The sequence below is a fragment of the Eriocheir sinensis genome, chromosome 24 (genome assembly GCF_024679095.1).
Source record: "Eriocheir sinensis breed Jianghai 21 chromosome 24, ASM2467909v1, whole genome shotgun sequence".
Classification (NCBI taxonomy): Eukaryota; Metazoa; Arthropoda; class Malacostraca; order Decapoda; family Varunidae; genus Eriocheir; species Eriocheir sinensis.
Window position 1 is genome coordinate 12574967 of NC_066532.1, and position 25766 is coordinate 12600732.

At 43.5% G+C, this 25766-nt stretch overlaps 2 long non-coding RNA genes across 2 annotated transcripts in view; one reads left to right on the forward strand and one right to left on the reverse strand.

Moving 5' to 3' along the window:
* Positions 1–9496: 9496 nt before the first annotated feature.
* LOC127002854 (uncharacterized) lies at positions 9497–20986 on the forward strand. The gene is made up of 3 exons (XR_007756578.1): positions 9497–20335; positions 20420–20671; positions 20756–20986. It is a non-coding gene; the product is annotated as an uncharacterized LOC127002854 (long non-coding RNA).
* Positions 20987–21134: 148 nt separating this feature from the next.
* The window catches only part of LOC127002853 (uncharacterized), a 29474-nt gene continuing 24842 nt past the window's right edge, over positions 21135–25766 (reverse strand). The window contains exon 2 of the long non-coding RNA XR_007756577.1: positions 21135–22209. This is a non-coding gene — a long non-coding RNA (uncharacterized LOC127002853). The remainder of the gene's footprint in view (positions 22210–25766) is intronic.

Consider the following 25766-nt stretch of genomic DNA (forward strand, 5'->3'; position numbering starts at 1 on the left):
CCCAACTTGCCCTTTACAATTCTTTCCTTGAACGTACTCCATCCCATATCTCCTCTGACGGCCTCTACCGCTGTGCTCCTAGGGGCTCCTAATCCCTACCGGCCTACTGTGTTCTGAACCTTTTCTAGCTGTGCAATGTCCCCTCCTCTGTAGTGTGAGTCTCCTTGGTTCCACCAGATGGCACCGAAGCAGTGTTGCTTACATCCAGGCGCCCCCCCCACTCCCATCCAGACACCAAACCCCAACCCCCAGTACCCATCAGCAGTGTTGCTCCATGGGATCAAGCAGCAAATGTTGCTACTTTTTTCTTCAGTCTGGTTATTTCCCATTTTAAATGAAAAAATATAGGGAGATAAATATTAAAATGAACAGTAGGAACCATGTATATTGTTACACCACCGGCACGCACACCACATCCCAAGCACAGGCAGGCGGTGTGCCTCAACCCCAGACCACCACACACGGGCAAGGGTGGCAGTACGGTACGGTACGTAATAAATATCGTAATTCCGCATGCTTAAAAATACCGTACCGTAAATTTGTACCGTTACCAAAAAACCGTACCGTACTAGTATGAAAAAATAAAATTTCGTACCGTAATTTCGTACCCAATATCGTACCAATGCGATAAGCTGCCTACATCTCTAAAATTAACCAATTTTATGAAGTACTTGTGGAAACACTTCCTTATTGATGAGACTGAAGATTAAGTTCATATAACTGTTTTGTTTTCTTATTAATGAATATACCTTTTATAGTACGTATATTTATCACTAAATATAATAGGTATTAGAACTGGAACTTTTTACTGTTAGTGAAAAGTTCCAGTTCTAATAGGTGCGGTAGTATGAACTTACATAATATGTCTTAGAAATGACGGGCCGAGGCCCGAAGGCCAACAGACGAGTTGCCGTCTAGTACCTCTCTCTCTCTCTCTCTCTCTCTCTCTCTCTCTCTCTCTCTCTCTCTCTCTCTCTCTCGTAAATAAAACTATTTTGTGTCGCAATCGTCCGGATATTCATATTAGTCTATTCTGAACAGAGGCAGTGGAATACATATTAGAATTTTAATAAAGTATGAAAAGGGTACGGAAAAGGTACGGAAAAAATAACGTAATTTCGTACCGTACCGTACTTGACAAAAAATACCGTACCGTAATTTCGTACCGTACTTTTACCTTAAAAAATACCATACCGTACCGTAATTCCGTACCATACCATACCGTACTGCCATCCTTGCGTGACACGGGTCGCGAACACTCCAGAACAGCAAGACACACCACACCGACACTCCCCAGGGACAAGGCAGGGCAAAGAGGCTCACAGTGTAGGTTTTCTACTTTACTGAACAGCTCCAACACCGTACAAAAACAGCTTTACAAGGCACAGTAACTCCCAGTACACAGAGAGGGGCACGGACACTGCACAGGGCTCACAAAAGCGGGCAAGGCACACACAAACAGCGGCGCGCACGTCTCTCGTCTCTGAAAGTTGGGCTCTCTCTCTCTCTCTCTCTCTCTGCCTCGCGGCGGGCCGCCGCGATGGACCCCACGCCGCCGGCCATCACCAGCCCTCCGCGCCCCAAACTAGCATCCCCCCACACAAATGACACAAAAACACATGAAAATATACCCCCTGGCGTAACACTATCCCCCCCTTACAGAAGCAGTCGACCCGACTGACCCAACATACAACACACAAAAATACATGGAGCACAAGTACATCAGTCCTCCACCACGTCCTCCACAGTCTCCTCTTGCTCCCCCAAGGGGCTCCGCCTGTCAGTCACGCCGTCGACCAGCCGCCAGTCCTCAGTGGGCTCTTCCACGCCATCCGCTCCAAGGCAAGTATAGAGAAGGTATCGTCATACAGGCGGGAGGAAATCACTCGTTGGCAACTCCTATAGCCTTCACGCTTCACGGCAACTCCTATAGCCCATCCTCGTTGTCTGCCCAAACCGACGACTTCACACACCTCACTCTCACCCTGTTTCCTGACCCCAACATTCATTTTTACGAAAAACTGAGACCACCATCATCTTCCTGAGAAAATTCTGCATCACACGAGCATAAAATTGTAACCATAATGTAAAATTACACATACGAAAATCAGAGTTAAATGAAGTAGGGGATACATATTTTCTTGCACTTATTTCCCTTCAACTCCTTAGTACTCAGCTGGTTTTCGACGCATCGCTTTTTTAAGCACAGATCCTAAATCTGTATGCTTTTCTGCTTCTGATGGTGTAGGGTACGTCCCGAGGTAAAAATATATATAGGGTCAAAATCGCCTCCGAACATAAGCCGAGCCGTGACGGGGTTCATTCGCATCGGCTTTTGTTTACTCAAGTCAGACTCGCCGCTCACCTCACGCCAAAGAGACTATAGTCTCCTTGCCTCACGCCGTGGCCTTGGGGCTGTGCGTGAGCGGCAGGCTCAAATGATGCGCATGAAAGCTGTCATGGTGACCCTAAATTAATGAAAGTCAGGAAACAGGTGAGGCTCGAGGAAGGGGCGGAGCTTATCGAGACGCCAGCCAATCATCGTCCAGGGGCGGGATTCATCAAACCATTTACCGGACCTCTGTCTGGTAAGTCTCGCGGTATCTCCGCCCACCCGGTAAATCGGCATTCATCAACCACTTACCGGAGCTGTGGTAAGGCCAAAAGTTACCGCGGCTCCGAGCACCCGTAACTGAGTTACCGCAGGCGTGGTAAGTGCTTAGACACTGCCGCGGCTAATGTTCGGAGGAGATTTTGAGCCAATGTATTTTTTACCTCGTGACGTGCCCTACACCATCAGAAGCAGAAAAGCATGCAGATTTAGGATCTGGGCTTATAGAAGCGATGTGACGAAAACCAGCTGAGTACGAAGGAGTTGAAGAGAAATAAATGCAAGAAAATGTGTACTCCCTATTCATTTAACTTTGATTTTCGTATGTGTATTTACACATTATTGTTACAATTTTATGCTAGTGTGATGCAGAATTTTCTCAAGATGATGGTGGTCTCCATTTTTCTCAAAAAATGAATGTTGGGGTCAGGAAACGGGGTGGGAGTGAGGTGTGTGAAGTCGTCGGTTTGGGATGAACTGGGCAGACCCGTGCACGGCCTCAGGCCGGCTTCATTTCAAGCCGCACTCTATAGTATGTAAGTCTGTGGTACTGTCCACCCACATGACTTTTCCCTACTTGTTAAAACGCTGCAGAGGGAATAATGTTCTGTCTGTGACAGTCACCTCCCGTCTCAAGTCTCCGATATTCTTGCTGTGGAGTTTAATGTCGTAAAATTTTGCTCTGACCTCCTCTACACTACTCACGAAGCCACTCGATCACGCCATTCACCTCAGCAGCCACAGCTTCCCACGCCCACACCCATTGCTTGGCTGCACCAGTGAGGCATGATGACAATGGCCCCCTAGCCAGTTTTGGTTGCGAGGGGTGAGTATGGGCAAACATTAGAATAATACCCAATCTTGTAATAGCGAGGCACGCAGCTGGCGTTGGCGACGGAAAACTATAGGTAACATATAAAAATGTTCAGAATATTGCTAGGCTACATAAGCGAGTATATTTTTATTTCAAGAATAAATATACAAGTAACGTGCATTCATTCGTAAAAAACGCATCTAATTGAGGGATCACCACGCTAATTATTTTTTTAAGGCAGTATTTACGCCTGTACAATACACACGTCTTGATTTTGAAGTCTAAAAGTATTAGTAAACAAACGACACGTGAAAGCTGAAATACAGCATCAAAGGTCGCACGTGACTGGCTATCCAGCCCAACCAATCGTTGCTAGGGTGCGAGTTACCGGAGCGTTACCATACCGTTGATGAATGCCGTGTTTGAAAGATGCCGCAGCTCTGGTAGCGCTCCGGTAAATGTGAGAGATACCAGAGGCGTGGTTGGTAAGATTGATGAATTCGGGCCCGTGACACCGGTACCAGTACCAGTTAGGGATGGGCAGGTACCGTTAATTTGAGTACTTGTAGAATCAGTACCGAAAACTCAGGTACAGTTAGTACCGATACTGGTACTGGTACCCAAAGGAGTATTTTTTTTTTTTTTTATCTTTATGACTTCTGATGAAATTCCCAAATAAATTTTCTGTAAAGAAAACTCTCTCTCTCTCCCTCTCTCTCTCTGAATGAAGTGAATATTTATTTTTTCGATAAAAAATAGCATGTATAGTTATTATGGATGTACTCGATCATAGTCTAATAACAATAACAATATATATTAGCAACCTAAAAAAGAAAAAGAATTGGAAATGAAGAATTATCCAATAAATCCAATAAATAAATTAAATAATAAATTAATGAAAATGGGAGCTGTGATGGAAACGAAAAGCTGGACGAAATGGTGGGAACTTGGGAAGACGGTCAGCGAGGCAGTGACTCAGCAGCCATCACAACATTTCAAGGCTTAGTTTGTTTCCACAGGGCCCATACCACATGGCGACGGGCGAGCGCCGAGCGTCACTAAGATCCAACCGGTGCCGGCACTAGCGGCAATGGTCAGTGCCGAGTGATCATGAGGCTTCTCGGCACTGGGGACCGGTACCAAGTGCCGAGAAGAATCGATTCAATCAGCATTTGGTACTGGTACCGAGAGCCGAGAAGAATCGATTCAGCTGGCACTCGGTACCGATACCCAGTGCCGAGAAGCCTCATGATCACTCAGCACTGACCATTGCCACTAGTGTCGGTACCGGTTGGATCTTAGTGAGGCTCGGCGCTTGCCCGTCGCCTTATGCGGTATGGGCCCTGTGAATGTTGTGATGGCTGCCGAGTCATTGCTCTGAGACTGTCCACAATCGTCTCCCCAAGTCCCCACCATTTTTCCATGCTTTTCGTTGCTCTATTTATTATTAGATTTATTTATTGGATTTATTGGATAATTTTTCATGTCCTATTTTTTTAGTTTATTATATATTATTGTATTATATAGACCATGACCGAGAGCATAATAATAATATACATGCTATTTTTATTTTTTTTTTAAAAAAAAAAATCAATCAGAGAGAGAGAGAGAGAGAGAGAGAGAGAGAGAGAAACACTCAATGAGTTTATATCTCGGTGATATGGATATTTCTCTCTCTCTCTCTCTCTCTCTGAATTAAGTGAATATTTATTTTTTCGATAAAAAAAATAGCCCAATACTTCGTTTTCTTTTTACTTGCCACTGTTAAATTCGTATGACTCGTTAATTTTTTTTGAGAGAGAGAGAGAGAGAGAGAGATATCATATTTACCCAATAAAGCATGGACGAAAAAAACCGAGTTTAAATCCCTTGGCGAGAGTTTTTGGGTATAAAGACTTGCCTGATGGAGTATCAGATGATCAAATACGGGAGGTGTAGCAGGCGAGAGAGAGAACCACTCAATGAGTGGATATCTCGGTGATATGGATATTTCTCTCTCTCTCTCTCTCTCTCTCTCTGAATGAAGTGAATATTTATTTTTTCGATAAAAAAATAGCATGCATAGTTATTATGGATGTACTCGATCATAGTCTAATAACAATAACAATATATATTAGCAACCTAAAAAAGAAAAAAGAATCGGACATGAAGAATTATCCAATAAATCCAATAAATAAATAAAATAATAAAATAATGGAAGCGGAAGCTATGATGGAAACGAAAAGCAGGACAAAATGGTGGGAACTTGGGAAGACGGTCAGCGAGGCAGTGACTCAGCAGCCATCACAACATTCAAGGCTTAATTAAAAAAGGTGTCTTAGTCCTTGTGATGGAGGACAACATTCCAAGGCTACAATGGCCCCTGGGTTTGGTTGTAGATATTTTCCCTGGTCAGGATGGTGTTCTCAGAAGTGTAAATGTGAAGACTCCCAGAGGAGTACTAAATAGGGCAGTTCAGAAGTTACATAACTTGGAAGTATCTAGCCATGAGTATACTGATGTTAATGAGACTGTCCAAGATTTACCTGAAGTTGATGCAGCTGTCCAGGAGTCCTCAGATTCTAGTCCACTTCCTGAGACAGCTGCTGAAACTCGTACAGGTAACTCTCGATTTACGCGAGTTTGGTTTACGCGTTTTTTAAATAACGCGGGGTCCAAAATCCCCCCCAAGAATTTATTTACACGTTTTTTCCACTTATACGCGATTTATGGAGTGGCCACCAGATGTCTCACGCAACTGGACTCACATAGCGCCGCGGCCACACAGCAGAGCTCAGTTCTTCCCGCGCGCCACTTGAACAACAATACAGCACCCACGCTGCCACGCTACTCAACAATAGGGGTGGGCAGGTACCGGTACTAACGGTACTAGCTATATGGTACAGTACCGGTACCAGACTGCTCGGTACCGGTACCAATACTAGCTAGCCACTCATGGTGTCCCTCATTTCTTCCTCACACGAGTGAGGCTGAGACTGAGTGCCTGAGTGGATATCTCGGTGATATGGATATTCTCTCTCTCTCTCTCTCTCTCTCTCTCTCTCTCTCTCTCTCTCTCTCTCTCTCTCTCTCTCTCTCTCTCTCTCTCTCTCTCTCTCCACTGAATGAAGTGAATAAGCATATTATTCCCACCATCACTCGTAGGTTATGACAGAGAACTAGGCAAGACACAATTCACACGTTTCTGGTAACACGCGCCATGCAGCTGTTTGTTGTATGGGTGTGGTTGTGTGGTTTGTAAACAATGCAAATGGCGGCCTGGCTGGTATTGCGCGAAATATCTCCTCGTACAAGACTCATGATGTACAGTTTCTGATATCATATTTACCCCATTATTCTCACTAATATTAATAATTAATAATGAACACATGGATATTTTTTTTCAATATGATTTTTCATGTAGCTTGTACTGCTCCTTAGTCATACAATCAAGCCACCTGTGACATCAAGATCATACAAATGGCGCCCGACGGAAAAACGGGATAACAACAAGGCATGGGCAATCCTCCATCGATTTCAATTTTGTATAGTAGTTATTAGATCACCCTGTATTCTATGGTAACATATTATGAGACAGCTACGGACTATGAAGGATTATATACAATGATAAAGGAAAGTTTGCCGTTATTGGATAAGACAAAAAAGACCCTTAAAAACACCCCAAAGAAGAAAAAAAATCATTAAAAATTTGTACATTCGGCATACAAGGCGCAGGGCTAAACTTTCAGGCATTTTTTTATGTGAAAAAAGTGCGCGCAATACGCTGAAAAATACGGTTTTTATTTTTCGACAGAAACTTACCTCTTGTTTGATTTACATTGTTTTTGATTTACGCGACCTCTCCAAGAACGCAATACTCGCGTAAATCGAGAGTTACCTGTACTCGCTCTGGTAGGTCTGTTAAAGTTCCTAGAAATCTTGAAATCTTCAGTTGAAGTTCAAGTTGACGGACTAGTTTCTGAGGCTGTGAATTGTATTTCCTAAGTGATATGTATGAATAATTTAAGGTTGATGCTTTATACTCAGGAATACAGTTGTCATATGTAATAGGAGTGCTAGACTCCTATGGTGGAGAGTATGTTGAAGTTAGTGAAGAAGTTATTTAAGTCTCCCATATAAAATACAGTTTCTTTAATTACTCCTCCACATATTTTTATAAATCCAACAGTTTAAGCTGAAATTACTGAATCCATTATTTTCCTTTATTATAATTAATTTAATTTAGTTTCTGTAAATCAAGTTTTGTATTCTTAGTTGAACTGAGATAGGTACATATTTGCCTTTCTCGGGTTTTGTCTGTACAAGTTCCTGTCGCTGAAAATAAACGAGTCTCAGCAAGAAGAGAGAGATCAAGCAGCCACCAGCCCTTCTCTACCCTCCGTTCACCTCCAGATCTTAGCCACGGTGTTGATAATTTCAACATATTGAAGTGGGCAGGCAACCAGCACTCATGTGAGTGTAGCCTTACTGTCACATATATTTTGTGAACAGGCCTGAAACTTTGGAAGGTTTATGAATAGTAGAGGGCAAAATACATCTATGAGTTCTGGGGGAGGGTGGCTAGTGAAGCGAGCATGCAAAATTTCTGTGAATATCAAGTAAGTTTAGGGCCATTTTGAGGCTGATGTAGAAACTATACGGGACACGGGCATGAGTGCTGGTTCCTACCATTATTATGTATAGGATTCATGATCAACATACCTTAGTGTTATTCCCAAGCGCTCAGGTACACTAACAGGGTCCTTGAACGTTGTGACCTGCTTCTCGACGTGAGGGCTGACTAGCTCCAGGAGTTCATCAAAGGTGGCTGGGGTCATCCGGTAAGCTGCGTTGAACGCTTCTCCACCGAACAACTTCTCTGCCTCCATAAGAACCCTATGTTCTCCGCGAAGTGGCCTCTCTACACACAGCTGGCGTGTCCAGAACCTTCGCCTCCTCCTAGCTGGCCTCTCTTCTTCTCCAGCAGCAAGCAGAGCGACAACAATCAAGAAGTCGTTGTGGTTCAGGCCAGCCATGTTTGTCAACATAAGGCACGCGACGGAGGGACGGAGTGTATCTCATCCCTGACAGGCGGCCGCTGTTTTGCTGATGTCATTAATGTCGACGGATGCCATCAAGACGGAATAGTGGGAACCCCGAGAAAGTCAATGTTATGGGTGGACTTGCTCACCGGCTAGGCTCCACCCACCCCTACGCCCCATGCTTCACCTCGCAGTGAAGAACGGTGTCCGCTGAGGGCCACTCCATCTATTCTTCCTCCAAGAGACTATAGTAGGAAGTGTAACAGTAGGAAGTTCCTACTGCTACACCAGCCTTACCCGCATAGTCCGTCAACGCCAACTCAGGCTATACGGGCATGGGGCACGTTGCCCAGAAGCCAACCTTGTTTAAAATGAGTTCTATAAAAAACAGCCCCGAGTGGAGGAGGCCAAGGGGACAACCACAGAATTCGTAGCTTGAGCAAGTCGATAAATCCTGCAGTGAAGTACTCGGGATGGAAAGGGGCCTGCCCCAGGCAGAAGTGTAGTCATAAGGGCTTAGATACCTTCGGGACATAACTATTATGGAGATTTTAAGTATAGAGTTGTAATTGCTTCGAAACACTTGAATACATACTTATATAGCGAAACCTAAAGTATAAAGTCATCCAATCTTACACAGAGATCTAAGTATAGAGTTGTCATTACTTTGAAACATACTTATATATAGAGATTTTATATAGAGAGTAACTAGATCTTCATAAACATCCTTTTATAGACTAATTCATGCTACTGTAAAAAAAGAATCGACTTACATTACACATCTAAAAAAAAAAAAAAAAAAAAAAAAAAGTCTATTAATTGTATTTTCGTGTTTACTCATTAGCACATTTCTCAATTACAGGTATATTAAAGTTTAGGTGTAATTAGAAGGGTTACATTAACAGGTGCTGTAGAGAGAGAGAGAGAGAGAGAGAGAGATCAGTTCCGGGAGAGCAATCGCCTAACATCCTCCTCCTCCTTCCCCTCTTCCTCCTGCTCCTCCTTCTCTTCCTTCTCGGTCGCACGCCACGCCACGCCACGCCCCTTCCTCACTCCTCCTCCTCCTCAGTCCTCCAAAAGCAGAGCGAATAGAAGGAAGAGCTGTGAGAACGTAAACGGAAAGAAAAAAAAAAGAAGATAAAGAAAGAGCATCACAGATAACAAGAGGAAGAGTGTGACACGGCGAACTTGACACAGACAAAAAAATAAAAGAAAAGAAAGGAAAGAACGAACGAAGGAAAGAAAGAAATGAAGGAAAACTGAAAGAGGACGAATGTGACAGCGAAGTTGACATAGACATATAGAAAATTAAAAGGAACAAAGAAAGAAAGAAAGAAACAGAAAGAAACAAGGAAGGAAAGACTGAAAGAGACAAAAATTGAAAGAGCATGTGAGAGAAAGAAGAAAAATAAGACAGAGAAAGGAAGAAAGAAATACAGTAAAAGAAAGATAAAAAAGGAAGTGGAAAGAAAAGAGACAAGAAATAAAATACATATCAAAGAGACAACAAATTACAAAAGGAAAAGATACAAAGGAAAAGAAGAAACAAAAATAAGGAAAAAAAACAAGAGAAGAATAACTCCCAAGAGACAGAATCTGAAGAGAGGGATGAGAAATGTCAAAAGAATGGAAAACACAGAAGTGGATAAAGAAGATACTGTGGCTATTGAAATCACTAGATGGCAAGAAGGCAACAGGTCCAGATCAAATATCCGGCCAGGTGCAGTGAACACTGACAATGAACCAATTCATGACATTATAAGTTGTTCAATTAGGACTGAAGAAGTCCCTGTGATGGAAGGGGGCACATGTGGTCCCATCACATGAGTGGAAATAAACAAAAGCCTCTGAACAATAGACCAGTTTCTCCAATAAGTGTTATGTGCACACTGTGTGACAAGGTAATTAAAAGACAGTGGGTGGACCATCCGCAAGGAGGTAAAGTTAATTAGGATTCAGACAAATCTAATGTTTTTATTCAAGAGTAATACAGGGGGTCTTCGACTTACGACAGAGTACTGTTCCTACAACACATCGTAACCCGATTTTATAAGTAATCAAAACAAACCCTTTAACAGAAGAAACTGTCAGCCCCAACCCTTATATCAAAGTGCCACAAGCACTTAATGACAAACCTATGCTAGTACAGTGGTAAAGTCTTAATTAGACAGTAAACATTTGTACTGAAGAGAGATGTGCTTGCCTTCTTCCTCGGTCAAGCGCCGCGTGACAACGTATTTTTACGCCGAGGTTGCAAATAATTCACGCAGGAAGTTCATAATTATGGCAAATGTCATACATCAAAACAAGGATATTTGGATCATTTATGAGGGTTGCGTCATAACCTCTAGACATCACAGGTCAAGGACATGGTAACCCAGGGACCCCCACTAGATAAAGTACAGGAGAGACAGATGGGCGAACTGCATATTTTTGAACCTAAAAAGGGCATTGATAAAGTTCCACATAAAGATTGCTGTGGAAACTAGAACATAAGAGGAGGATAAGGGAGAAAAATGGCAGAATGGAACAAAACTTACCTGACAAACAGAGATGAGAACCATGTTGAGATGATGAAGAATCAGATTGGAAAAAGATCACAAGTGGAGTTCCACAGGGATCAGTGTTAGTGCCAACAATGGTTTTGATATACGGTACATAAATGATATGCCAGAAAAATAAAGTTACATGGTAAATGGTATGGAAGGGTTTTAAATGAGAGGATGAAGAAAGTAACTGAGAAAAGTGTAGGTGATGAACAAGAGGGTTTAGGAAAGGGAGGGGTTATGTAGACCAAATATTTGCACTCAAAATGTTAGTTGAAAAATTCATAGAGAAGGATAGGAGGCCGTTTGCTGCATTCATGGACCTGGAGCAGCCGTAAGAGGCATATAGTGTAAAAGGGGTGACCAAACCAAATCGGACGGTATTGAGTTTTTAGCAGCTCCTGAGAGCTGAATTACCTAAGAGGGGATGATTCATTAGGCTAAAGTTGCGTGATTTTTCTACCAAACTCGCCCGGCGTGGGGGGTGTAGTGTGTGGCAGTCTCTTTAAAAGAGGCGAGCGGCTTAGCCAATGCGGTGATCGTTCCCTACTCCCATGGCTGTGACGTCACGCAGTCAGCATCCTTCTGTACCTATATTTTCAACATAAACCATAAAGGGAAACTGACCTTTTTTATTAGACCTATAGAATGAGGTTCTATTTTTTATGTTTCGAGTTATTTTTCATTAACATAATCAAATATCCCTTGATGAAAGTTATCAAAACCAATCCAAAAATAATCAAACACAAAAGGAAAGTGTCCCAAAACCTAGAATTTCTAGACACATAGCTCCAAGAATCTATGTTTTCACCCTGAAAGGAAGGCTAATTCTTGTTATCATGGTAATTTTCTTTATGTAGCCAAATGGCTTTTGTTTCAAGCTTTTCATTAACACATAAAATGCTGCAATCCAGCTATAAATACCAGTTACAGACAAGTTTGAAAACTTTTCCTTAACCCATAAACTGCGCAATTGAGATTCGGGAATAGCTCCTGGGTGCGCAATAAATGGCAAAAAATTAACCTGCTGGAAAACGATTTTTAGTATTACAACACCCAAGGGAGACATGTTGAGCACCAAATACAGGTAACTCGATTTACGCGAGTTTGGTTTACGCGTTTTTTAAATAACGCGGGGTCCAAAATCCAGATAAATGTTTAATTTAGGCGTTTTTTTTTCACTTATACGCGATATTTTATGGAGTGGCCACCATATGTCTCACGCAACTGGACTCACACGGCTGAGTTCTTCCCGCGCGCCACTTGAACAACAATACAGTACCTACGCTGCCACGCTACTCAACAATAGGGGTGGGCAGGTACCGGAACCAGTACCGGTACTAACGGTACCAGCAATACGGTACGGTACCGGTACCAGACTGCTTGGTACCGAATACTAGCCAGCCCCTCATGGTGTCCCTCATTTCTTTCTCACACGAGAGAGGCTGAGAATGAGTGCCCGAGTGGATATCTCGGTTCTGGTGACACGCGGCATGCAGCTGTTTGTTGTGTGGGTGTGGCTGTGTGGTTTGTAAACAATGCAAATGGCGGCCGGGCTGGGACTGCGTGAAATAACTCCTCGTACAAGACTCATGATGTACAGTTTCTGATATCATATTCACCCCATTATTCTCACTAATATTAATAATTGATAATGAACACATGGACATTTTTTTTCCAATATGATTTTTTATGTAGCTTGTACTGCTCCTTAGTCATAGTCTTAAGCCACCTGTGACATCAAGATCAAGATCATACAAATGGCGCCCGACGGAAAAACGGGATAACGGCAAGGCATGGACGATCTTCCACCGATTTAGTCTTTGTATAGTAGTTATTAGATCGCCCTGTATTCTATGGTAAAATATTATAGGACAGCTACGGACTATGAAGGATTATAAACAATAATAAAGGTAAGTTTGCCGTTGTTATTGGATAAGACGAAAAATAGACCCTTAAAAACATCCCAAAGAAGAAAAAAAATAAATAAAAAATTGTACATTCAGCGTATAACGCGCAGGGCTTAACTTTCAGGCATTTTTTAGGTGAAAAAATGCGCGTTATACGCCGAAAATTACGGTATTTATTTTTCGACAGAAATCTACCTCTTGTTTAATTTACATTGTTTTTGAATTAAGCGACCTCTTCAAGAACGCAACACTCGCGTAAATCGAGTTACCTGTAGTGCAAAAAAAATAAAATAATAATAATAATAATTCACTTAATGTGGCAATGATGGCGGGATAAAGGTTTCGGATATGAGGCGACTTTGGGAGCGCTGGTAGTGACGGGGTAGATAGGACGGCGGTAGAAGGAAGATGACACACGGCACAGTCACATCTGAACATTCTCTTGCCACTAATTATTCATTTCAGTTACAACAAACAAAATATATCACAGGAAACATCACTTTGTCAATTTCGATAATCAACCTCTTGCGCATCATTATCAAGAGGCCAGTCATTAGTCACACCAGCAATATTCTTGTCAGTTATGAATGTCTGGCACAAAATCTGATCCATCTGACCAGATGGATGGAGTACGCGTTGTCTCGCGTCTCTGCGGCTCCTGTTCTTCCTCTGCCTCCCACTCCTCTCCCACACCAGCTGACACCCCTCCCTCACTCAGTTCATTAGCCGAGTCTTCTCTCATAACCCCATTGTCATTTTCCTCATCTTTCTGCCACTCTGAACCATCGGACAGTGATGATGGTGTCAATGAGTGACTAGGCTAGCTAGTAATACGCACTGTTGGAGAAGCACGCGTGTCTGTGACCTTGAGCGCCAGAAGCATGCTCACGCTTGCCACGCTTCCTCAGACCAGCGAATCTGATGGTTGAATGCGATCTGAATCACTGTCTCTTTCAAATTTGTCTACTACAATCTTTCTCTTTACCAATACTTTCTTTTTACCCCCTCCCATGCCTCCCCCTCAGTCATGACCGCAGGAGCTAAATGAGACTGATTGGCATCAGTAGATGACATACTTCTACTCTCCATGGCTCCTAAAGAGCAACTAATTATGATGATGGTGACTACATGGTGCGAAAGAAGGATGATGTTGCCACACGAGGTTCATTGGAATATACTTTGGCATCACGGGAAATATAAATATTCACCTTGGAACACGTGTCATCTTAAGATGTCTGGCGCAGTCTAACTCATAGCATCTTGAGATGTCTGGCGCAGTTTACGGATTAAACGTGATTTTCTCAAAACTATAAAAATGGCAGGTCGCCCATTTTACAGTAATTGCCTCATATGACAGGGCTGACAGGAAGGGGTTGTGGGATGTTCTATGGATATATGGTGTGGGAGGGCGTTTGATGGAGGGAATCCGATCCTTCTATGAGGATGTAAGTGCCTCTGTACGCGTGAAGGGTGAGTTGAGTGAAAGTTTTGGTGTTGGTGTGGGTGTGAGACAGGGGTGTGTAATGTCACCATGGCTTTTTAATGTTCACATGGATGGTTGTATGAGAGAAATGAAAGCCAGAGTGGGGGAGCTTGGTCCAAGGCTGAAAGTGAGAGGTACGGAGGAGTCATTGGTTGCGGCCTGTTTGCAGATGATGGTGTTGTTGGCAGGGAATGAGGGGACGATGCAGAGGATAGTGGATGAGTTTGACCAGGTGTGTAGGAGAAAACCGAGAGTGAATGCTGGAAAGAGTAAGGTTATGGTATTTGAGAGGGCAAGAAAACCGGTCATTGATTTTGCAAACCCTTACAGACTTAAGAGCAGAGGGTACACCACCAAGTGTGGGATAAGGTTAGGGGAGGGGAGAATGGAGGAAGTGACTGAGTTTAAATATTCAGGGACTGTTTAAAGTAAGCATAGCAGTATGGAAGGTGAAGTGAGGGAAAGAGCAGTGAAGGGTAGACAGGTGGTGGGTGCATTGGAGTTTTGAAAGGAAGAAGAGTGAGCATGGAGGTAAAGAGGGGAATAAGGAACAGTATTATCCTGCCAACTCTGTCATATGCGTCAGAGACGTGGACATGGAATGCAGCAGAGCAATCGAGAATACGTGCAGTGGAAATGAGTTATGTAAGACATGCATGTAGTGTGTCATGATGGGATGGAGAAAGTAATGAAAGTGTGTATGAGCGGTTTGGTATGGGTGCGACAGCAAAAGGAGTGGAGTGTGGAGTGGGTGAAGCGTGGTGCATTGAGGTGGTTTGGACACGTGATGAAAATCGGGGAGAATAAATTCGTGAAGTGTGTGTATGAGGGAAGGACTGAGGGAGGGGGCGTCAGGGGAAGACCACCTGTGAAGTGGATCAATTGGGTGAGTGACTATTGGAGCGAGAGTTGGAAGTAGCAGGATTGAATGTGCTGAGAGGGAGTGCCAGAACAGGGAGAGATGGAGACATTTCTGCCGCGGCCAACCCCTGGAGGGAAGTTCCCACCAATAGCAAGGCCTCAGAGATATAGATAGATGGATGGATTAAATGGGTATGTTTGCAGATGACACCAAATTGCTTAGAAAAATAAAAGATGATGATAATTGTAATGAGCTGCAGGAAGATTTATATTAGATACATGAATGGAGTAAAGAATGGGAAATGGTGTTTAACACCTTCACTACGGCCGGGTGAAAACAGCGCCCCGCACCATATCCGAGATCGCCGCGTGCTCCAAATTTCAAATGTCGCTATTGAATACAACCCTCCTACTATCTCTATCCTATATTTCAATCCAAAGCTGGATGTTGCGCCTACGTGCGCAACGATATCACTTGCTCTTGTGCCCACGACCTTGACTCTTCAGAATTTTCCATCATCTGGCTAAGACTTCATTGTCATTCTATTACTAAATACATCTGTGCTGTTTATCTCTCACCTAACTCTACTAACTATGTAAAATTCTTTGACTATTTGAATTCTAAAGTGGAGCACATCTTGTCTCACTCTCCCTTCGCTGAAATCTCCATCTTGGGAGATTTCAATGTTCACCACCAGCTTTGGCTTTCATCCTCTTTCACTAACCAGCCTGGTGAACAAGCCTACAACTTTGCTCTCCTCAACGACCTAGAGCAGTTGGTTCAGCACCCTACACGTATTCCCGACCGTCTTGGAGACAGGCCCAACATTCTAGACCTCTTCCTTACCTCTAATCCTTCTGCTTACTCTGTCAAACAGTTCTCTCTGTTGGGCTCCTCCAGGCACGTGCAGAGGGGGGGTGCTAGGGGTGCCCAAGCACCTGCCCCTTTTGCTCCTGTTTTAAAAGTGCCCTTTTCAGAGAAATGTAATACAGGCCTGTGCCCCGCCCGTTCGATGTCTCGCAGGATTGACACGACTTCATTACATATTTCGCTTAATTTACTATTGCCTCAACTTATAATTAGTTCCATACATGTCTTCATTATCAGCTTAATTAATTGTCCCATTCAGAGCTGAATATAGTCCCCTCCCAATCATAATTATATTATTCCCTAGTCTTCTACTGATAATCAGTACAGTAGACTTTATGTTCATATAAAATATTAGCCTGCTGGTACCTATGACAGTTTAAACAAATTTGAAAGGGTATTGAGCAGATATATGTTTTATTCTCCTTCATTACTATATTTTTGCCCTTTTTTTCACTTGAGCACCTGCCCTGAAAAAGTTCTCTGCACGTCCCTGGGCTCCTCTGATCATAACCTTATTTCTGTTTCCTGTCCTATCGCTCCTGTACATCCTCTGCACCCACCGAAGAGGCGATGCTTCTGGCATTTTGCTTCAGCTCGGTGGGACGACCTGAGGATGTACTTTTCCGATTTCTCATGGAATGATTACTGCTTCCAGGAGAGAGACCTCTCTGTGTGTGCCCAGCGCATCTCAGAGGCGATTGTCTCTGGAATGGAGGCATACATTCCATGTTCTTTCTCTACTCCTCATGCTAAAAAGCCTTGGTTTAATCATGCTTGTTCTCGTGCTATTAAAGATAGAGAGGCAGCTCACAAAAGGTTCCAGAGCCTTTGAACTCCCACTAACTATGACCTTTACATTTCAGCCCGGAATCGTGCCAAATCTATTCTCCGACTTACCAAAACTTTTTATCAATAGAAAATGTCAACACCTTGCTTCTTCTAATTCTTCCTGTGACTTCTGGCATATAGCCAAAAATATCTCCTCCAATTTCACTTCTTCCTCTTTCCCTCCTCTCCTTAACCCTGACGGCAGCACTGCCGTCTCATCTGTCTCTAAGGCTGAACTCTTTGCTCAAACTTTCTGAAAGAACTCCACCATGGATGATTCTGGGCATATTCCTCCTACTCATTCCCCCTCTGACTCCTTTATGCCTGTTATTAAGATTCTTCCAAATGATGTTTTCTATGCCCTCTCTGGCCTCAACTCTCAGAAGGCTTATGGACCTGATGGAGTGCCTCCTATTGTCCTTAAAAACTGTGCTTCCGTGCTGACACCCTGCCTGGTCAAACTCTTTCGTCTCTGCCTATCAACATCTACCTTTCCTTCCTGCTGGAAGTATGCCTTTGTACAGCCTGTGCCTAAGAAGGGTGACCGTTCCAATCCCTCAAACTACTGCCCTATAGCTTTACTTTCCTGTCTATCTAAAGCTTTTGAATCAATCCTTAACCGGAAGATTCAAAAGCACCTTTCCACTTCTAACCTTCTATCTGATTGCCAGTATGGGTTCTGCAAGGGGCGTTCTACTGGCGATCTTCTTGCTCTCTTAACTGACTCTTGGTCATCTTCTCTTAGCGGTTTCGGTGAAACTTTCTCTGTTGCGCTAGACATATCGAAAGCCTTCGATAGAATCTGGCACAAGTCTTTGCTTTCTAAACTGCCCTCTTTCGGATTCTATCCCTCTCTCTGTTCCTTTATCTCCAGTTACCTTTCCAGCCGTTCTATCTCTGCGGTGGTAGACGGTCACTGTTCTTCCCCTAAACTTAAAACAGTGGTGTTCCACAGGGCTCTGTCCTATCACCCACTCTCTTCCTGTTATTCATCAATGATCTTTCCATAACAAACTGTTCTGTCCACTCATACGCCGACGATTCCACTCTGCATTATTCAACTTCTTTCAATAGAGGACCCTCTCAACAGGAAGTACACGACTCCAGACTGGAGGCTGCAGAACGCTTAACCTCAGACCTTGCTATCATTTCCGATTGGGGCAGAAGGAACCTTGTGTCCTTCAATGCCTCAAAAACTCAATTTCTCCACCTATCAACTCGACACAATCTTCCAAACACCTATCCCCTATTCTTCGACAACACTCAGCTATCACCATCTTCAACACTAAACATCCTTGGTCTATCCTTAACTCAAAATCTCAACTGGAAACTTTACTCTCCTCTCTCGCTAAATCAGCTTCCTCAAGGTTGGGCGTTCTGTATCGTCTCCGCCAGTTCTTCTCCCCCGCGCAGTTGCTATCCATATACAGGGGCCTTGTCCGCCCTCGTATGGAGTATGCATCTCACGTGTGGGGGGGCTCCACTCACACAGCTCTTCTGGACAGAGTGGAGTCTAAGGCTCTTCGTTTCATCAGCTCTCCTCCTCCTACTGATAGTCTTCTACCTCTTAAATTCCGTCGCGATGTTGCCTCTCTTTCTATCTTCTATCGATATTTCCACGCTGACTGCTCTTCTGAACTTGTTAACTGCATGACTACCCCCCTCCCGCGGCCCCGCTGCACACGAATTACTACTCATGCTCATCCCTATACTGTCCAAACCCCTTAAGCAAAAGTTAACCAACATCTTCACTCTTTCATCCCTCACGCTGGTAAACTCTGGAACAATCTTTCTTCGTCTGTATTTCCTCCTGCCTATGACTTGAACTCTTTCAAGAGAAGGGTGTCAGGACACCTCTCCTCCTGAAATTGACTTCTCTTTCGGCTACCTCTTATGATTTTTTTTAGGAGCAGCGAGTAGCGGGCTTTTTTTTTTTATTATTGTTTGCTTTTTTTTGTGCCCTTGAGCTGCCTCCTTTGTTGCAAAAAAGAAAAAAGAAAAAAAAAAAAGAAAAAAAGTTTTCAGCCATAAACTCAACATAATATGAAAAAGTGCAGAATTAAATGGTGCACGTAAAGAAACTCACTACGACCAGGCCAAAACAGCGCCCCGCGCCATATCCAGGATCGCCGCACACGCTAACTCTCAAATGTCGTTTGGAATATAACAAGTTTTCAGCCATAAACTCAACGTAATCATCATGTATTATATATGAAAATATGCAGAATTAAATGTTGCACATAAAGAAGCATAAATTAATTGATAATTTTGAGATGTATGCATAAATATAAAGATAAAATAACTCGTATATTGACTAAAGCGAGCCAGGACGCAGTATGCGCGTCCTCGTATGTGGTACGGGGCACGCAAAGACACAGTATACACGTCCTCGTGTTGAAGGGGTTAACAAAAAGAAACGTCAAAATGAAAATGTGAAAAAGTAAAACTAGACCATGAGGAATGTATAGGGTGGGAGGAACAATCATTGACATAGTGAATGAAGAAAAGGACTTGGGAATCATAATACAAGATACACTGACACCAGAGAAGCACATAAATAAGATATTGGGAGAAACATATAGTTTGCTGCAAAATATTAGAGCGGTATTTCAGTGTTTGGATGGGGACATGATGAAAATAATGACCACATTGGTTAGACCAAGGCTAGAGCATGCAGCGGTTGTTTGGTTACCACACAGGAAAACGGATCAAAGGATTGTAACCAAGATGGTACCAGAACTATCAAGCTTGTCATACAAGACTAGATAGCAGTAATAACATTCAAAGAAAGAAGACAAAGAGGAGACCTGATAGCATTGTACAGGAATACAAGTGGAATGAATGTCGTGGTTAGAAATGACTAAATCAAGATGGGAAGGAGGAGGCAACTAAGAGGACACAGCAAGAAACTGAGAAAGGGGACTTTTCTTAAAGATATAAAGTTCAGTTTTCCATACAGACATGGCTGAAGTGGGCAGTATTCATAAATTGAAGGAAAAATTGGACAAATATATTTTGGGAGACAGGACTGTCCGAGCTTGAGCTTAGGCCCTGTACACTACAAATAGATAAATATACACACACAGCCTGCCCTGGATTCCCCATCTGGGCTATATTTTCTGTTCTCTATGCTAGTCAATGCTGCCCTCCACAACCTACTCTCTCCCACATACAGCAACACAGCACAACACCTCAGAGGTGAATCTTCACGTGTTTGGCAATCTCACCTCTGGTCATAAAGCGCTTCCCACAAGCATCACACTTGAACCCTTTGTGGCCAGTGTGTCTTATGCTGTGTGTCTTCAGGTAGGACTTTGAAAGGAATCTTTTCCCACACACTTCACATTCATGATTTCTTTCACCAGTGTGTGTAGGGATGTGTCTGTTGAGGTGACTCTTCTGATTAAATCTTTTCCCACACACTTCACATTCATGATTTCTTTCACCAGTGTGTGTAGGGATGTGTGTGTTGAGGTGACTCTTCCGATTAAATCTTTTCCCACAAACTTCACATTCATGATTTCTTTCCCCAGTGTGTGTAAGGATGTGTCTGTAGAGGTTACTCTTCTGATTAAATCTTTTCCCACAAACTTCACATTCATTATTTCTTTCACCAGTGTGTGTAGGGATGTGTGTGTTGAGGTGACTCTTCTGATTAAATCTTTTCCCACAAACTTCACATTCATGATTTCTTTCATCAGTGTGTGTAAGGATGTGTATGTTGAGGTGACTCTTCTGATTAAATCTTTTCCCACAAACTTCACATTCATAATTTCTTTCACCAGTGTGTGTAAGGATGTGTCCATTGAGGTGACTCTTCTGATTAAATCTTTTCCCACAAACTTCACATTCATGATTTCTTTCACCAGTGTGTGTAAGGATGTGTATGTTGAGGTGACTCTTCTGATTAAATCTTTTCCCACAAACTTCACATTCATGATTTCTTTCCCCAGTGTGTGTAAGGATGTGTATGGTGAGGTGACTCTTCTGATTAAATCTTTTCCCACAAACTTCACATTCATGATTTCTTTCACCAGTGTGTGTAAGGATGTGTGTGTTGAGGTGACTCTTCCAGTTAAATCTTTTCCCACAAACTTCACATTCATGATTTCTTTCCCCAGTGTGTGTAACGATGTGTAAGGTGAGGTGAGTCTTCTGATTAAATCTTTTCCCACAAACTTCACATTCATGATTTCTTTCACCAGTGTGTATAAGGATGTGTCTGTTGAGGGCACTCTTCTTATTAAATCTTTTCCCACACACTGTACATTCATGACATTTTTTGCCAGTGTGTGTAAGGATGTGTGTCTTGAGCTTACCCTTCTTACTGAAACTTTCCCCACAGACTTGACAACCATGATTTCTTTCAGCAGAGTGAGTGAGTGTGTTAGTTACCGCCACCCTTGTCAGGGAGGCTTTTCTCACACTCTTGGCTCTCATGGTTTCCTTGACCAGTGTGTGCAAAGCTGCGTCTAATGAACTTCCTCTCAACTATCAAATTGTGCTACAGTCCTGACACCCAACCTTTCCCTTTCCTTTATGGCTGGAGAAGGCAGCAGCAAGGTGGTGGTGGTCCTTCTGATCAGCCCTTGGTCCCCACACCAGTGACAGTCTGCTCTGCTGCTCCTGGCCACTCAGGCTGCAGGCCAGCCTTGTGGGTGAGGGGGCAGAAAGTCTTCCTCAATGCTACACTCAAGGACCAAGCAAGCAGGTGAGGGAAGGATCCACCAAGGAGCAAGGACACTGAGGGCTGAGCACAGCAAGTGTCTCACACCCTCACTTCAGCACCAGCGGTGCACGTCAGGAGACAGTTGTGTGCTGTGTCCTGGCCCTGTGCTGCCTGCCTCAGACCCTCACTTCAGCACCAGCAGTGGATGTCAGGACACAGAGTTGTGTGCTGTGTCCTGGCCCTGTGCTGCCTGCCTCAGACCCTCACTTCAACACCAGCAGTGGATGTCAGGACACACAGAGTTGTGTGCTGTGTCCTGGCCCTGTGCTGCCTGCCTCAGACCCTCACTTCAGCACCAGCAGTGGATGTCAGGACACACAGAGTTGGTGCTGTGTCCTGGCCCTGTGCTGCCTGCCTCAGACCCTCACTTCAGCACCAGCAGTGGATGTCAGGACACACAGAGTTGGTGCTGTGTCCTGGCCCTGTGCTGCCTGCCTCAGACCCTCACTTCAGCACCAGCAGTGGATGTCAGGACACACAGAGTTGGTGCTGTCACTTGGCGCTGTCCTCCTCCCAGCATGGCCGGTACCACTTCCTGGTAAGAGATGTGTTAGGTCAATGACTTGTTCTATCAAGGTACAGGCAAGCCCCCTTAACAAACAGTTTGTATTGCTGAAAAGCTATTCACTAAGCAAAGTTTTGTTTTGTTATAACACGGGTTAAATGGAGTGTGGTTACAGAACCCCAACTTTTCCCCTTTCACTCTTACTGACCATTTACTTGCTCAGTAAGAAGCCGTACCTACCTGTGCACTTGATGACTCCTCAACGACACACCTGGTGCATCTGCCTCTAGGATCTAACATTCAGCTGGCTGATGGACAGGGTTTACAGGTGCTCTGGCGCAGCTCCTGAACACCACCGAGTCTACGGGTCATGGCTCACTGTGCCGCGGCACCAAACCTGCACACCATGTTACTGGACTGAATACTGTGGGCTAGGTTGGCGTGCATGGCCATGGTGTGTGTGAATCACCTCATATGCGAGGGGGTCATCATCATCATCATCTGTAGTACTGCAGGACATTGGCCTTTACCAACATTCTCCACCACTCACTATTAAGTGTCAGTGTACTCTAATTTGAATGGGTTTTATTAACCTGTACAGCCCCGCTGACGGCTCTGAGCCATTGCTTATATGTGTAATGCTTAGCCCACTGGTCACCACTTCTCAACCCTATACCTCCCTACATGATGGTTGTGTGGCTGTAACATTCACAAACATTATGGGTCAGGATGCTCTGAGCCATTGCTTATATGTGTAATGCTTAGCCCACTAGTCACCACTTCTCAACCCTATACCTCCCTACATGATGGTTGTGTGGCTGTAACATTCACAAACATTATGGGTCAGGATGCTCTGAGCCATTGCTTATATGTGTAATGCTTAGCCCACTAGTCACCACTTCTCAACCCTATACCTCCCTACATGATGGTTGTGTGGCTGTAACATTCACACACATTATGGGTCAGGATGCTCTGAGCCATTGCTTATATGTGTTATGCTTAGACCGCTGGTGAACACTTCTCAACCCTATACCTCCCTACATGATGGTTGTGTGGCGGTAACATTCACACACATTATGGGTCAGGATGCTCTGAGCCATTGCTTGTATGTGTCATGCTTAGACCGCTGGTGAACACTTCTCAACCCTATACCTCCCTACATGATGGTTGTGTGGCTGTAACATTCACACACATTATGGGTCAGAATGCTCTGAGCCATTGCTTATATGTGTAATGCTTAGCCTGCTGGTCACCACTTCTCAACCCTATACCTCCCTACATGATGGTTGTGTGGCTATAACATTCACACACATTATGGGTCAGGATGCACAGCAAGTACGTATACACTACTTGGCAATTCACCTCCATGTTTTATGCAGTTTTATGCAGGGAGTGTGCAAACACGTCTGACCGCACTCTACGCCCCTGCCAGGGAAAGGTCGTTCCCTCTCTGGCTGAGGCTTTAGAAATGGTGTTGGAGTCTGATGAGCACATGGACAGTGCCGCTGATGACTTCTGGGGAAGAACATGTCCCTACACCAGAGGATTTAGAGGAAATGGAGCCTCCAATTTTACCAACATCCCCGTGTGGTTCCAGCACGAGAGCATGTTCACACCCTCCATCTCCACCACCACCTCATCCACCCCAAGATGATTGTGATGGCGGTGGCAGTGACGAATATGAGGATGACCCACTATTTTCTAGTTTTTTTCTGCACCTTTTCTCATGTTTTGGGAGTCTGGTACAAACGCTAAAGTGTCGCAGCCGAGTGGCAGAGGCGCAACAAGGCTGCCCGTCACCATGACAACCCGCACACACTTGTACTTTGGCAGGTTTTGAAGCTCGGGAAAAGAAAAGGAGAAGCCCAAAATAAAAGAAAGTAACGAAGAAGAAGCAACAGGAGGCATCCACAGAACACTACAGCCCAGGAGATATCTAGTGCGCACACACAGACACGCACACACAGGTGCCAAATATGATTATTATTTTTTATATCATTCATTGTCATTCATAAATACAACTACATAGGTATCTAAGTTGTTTTTTATCAATGTAAAATCCTCTAAAAATCATAATTTTGTACGCTTACTGAATCTATACACAAAATAGCCGATATCTTGTAAGTGTATTTTTTGTACTTTGGAGAATAATAACTCCATTAGCTTTGAACATAATAAAAAACTCAAATATCTGCTGAAAGACGAGTGGATGATAAAGAAATTGTCCGTCTGATTTTTTTATAAACAAGAAAACACTGCTGATATGATTTACTGAAGGTAAAAAAAGTGGTAGAATTATGGAACACATAAAATGTTGATTTTGGTGGCTTTTTGCACAGGAATGGTGAGACATATTAAAAAACTGAATGGACAATTTTTAACAAGTGGTGTTATGATTAAAACTACCCAATATCGTACATATAGAGTGAACATGCTGGCTCCCATTAACGTTTTTAGCTCTGCTCTTATTACATGTAATAAATTTTGTTTGTAAATTTTTTTCTACAAAAGCACGAAAGCTATTATGCTGTTACATGCAGATCTTATTGCATTTACCTAAGTCTTCAAAGAAAAAAATACCTTAGAACAATTGAAATAAAATGAATGTGCCCTCCACTAATGCTAGGCGGCGCCTCCCCTTAACCCTTTCATTGCTAGGCGCTCGCAATGAGACTATCCCCTCAGGCGCGCTCGGGGAGTCCAATGAAGGGTCTCTTTTAACCTCTGTATCTCAAAAACTATTCATCACAGCTAAAAACCAAAAACACCATTGGAATATTGCAATATTTACAGCTATTTGGTCAGAGAATCAGTCGGTGATAGGTGAAGCTATGCAAAAATGACGCTATATTGGGCAAGAACATCCACCAGTTACTCGTCTGTACATTTGCCACGCTGGGCTGATATGATTTTCCACCAAATTTAGTGAAGAATCCACTCAATTGGCAATCCTGTGTTGTGAGAATTAGTGTTGGAACACTCTCATACGCGGGAGCTTTGGGTGCGGGTGGAGGTCGCAGTGGGTGTTTAGCGCCACCAACAAGTACGCCTAATGCCCGCTGCAAGCGTTTAGCAATGAAAGGGTTAAGTCATGATGTACGTGACATGGTGGCCTCCTTCATTCCTTCTCCCTCACACTCGCAGACGTCGCTAACAAGCTTTCGTAGCACCATCACCTCAATTATCATCTCCATTTTTTAAAATCCTCACACAAGAATAATTCCTGAGTGATGGAAAAAAAACCCTCATTTTTACTCATCTACGAATATATTAACTTGTGGCCAGTACAGTAGGAATAGTGATACTTTACTCCAACCAAAATTTAACGTAGGAAAAAATGGGACTTACAAATATTTGCATGTAGGCCTATGGTGAGGCATCAGTTACGGATTTCGAACACTCAAAAAAGTTACAGGGAGTATCGAACACAAATCTTAACATCTGGGATGATTACGCTGAAAGGAAAATTAGCCCCCACACCCTGTTAAAACTAATTTCAAAACTTCGCAGACCCTCCTCTAAAATATTGCCCAGCCCTCAGAATCAAGCTACGAATGACCAGGAGTAATTTGTTTGTTTTTAACTTG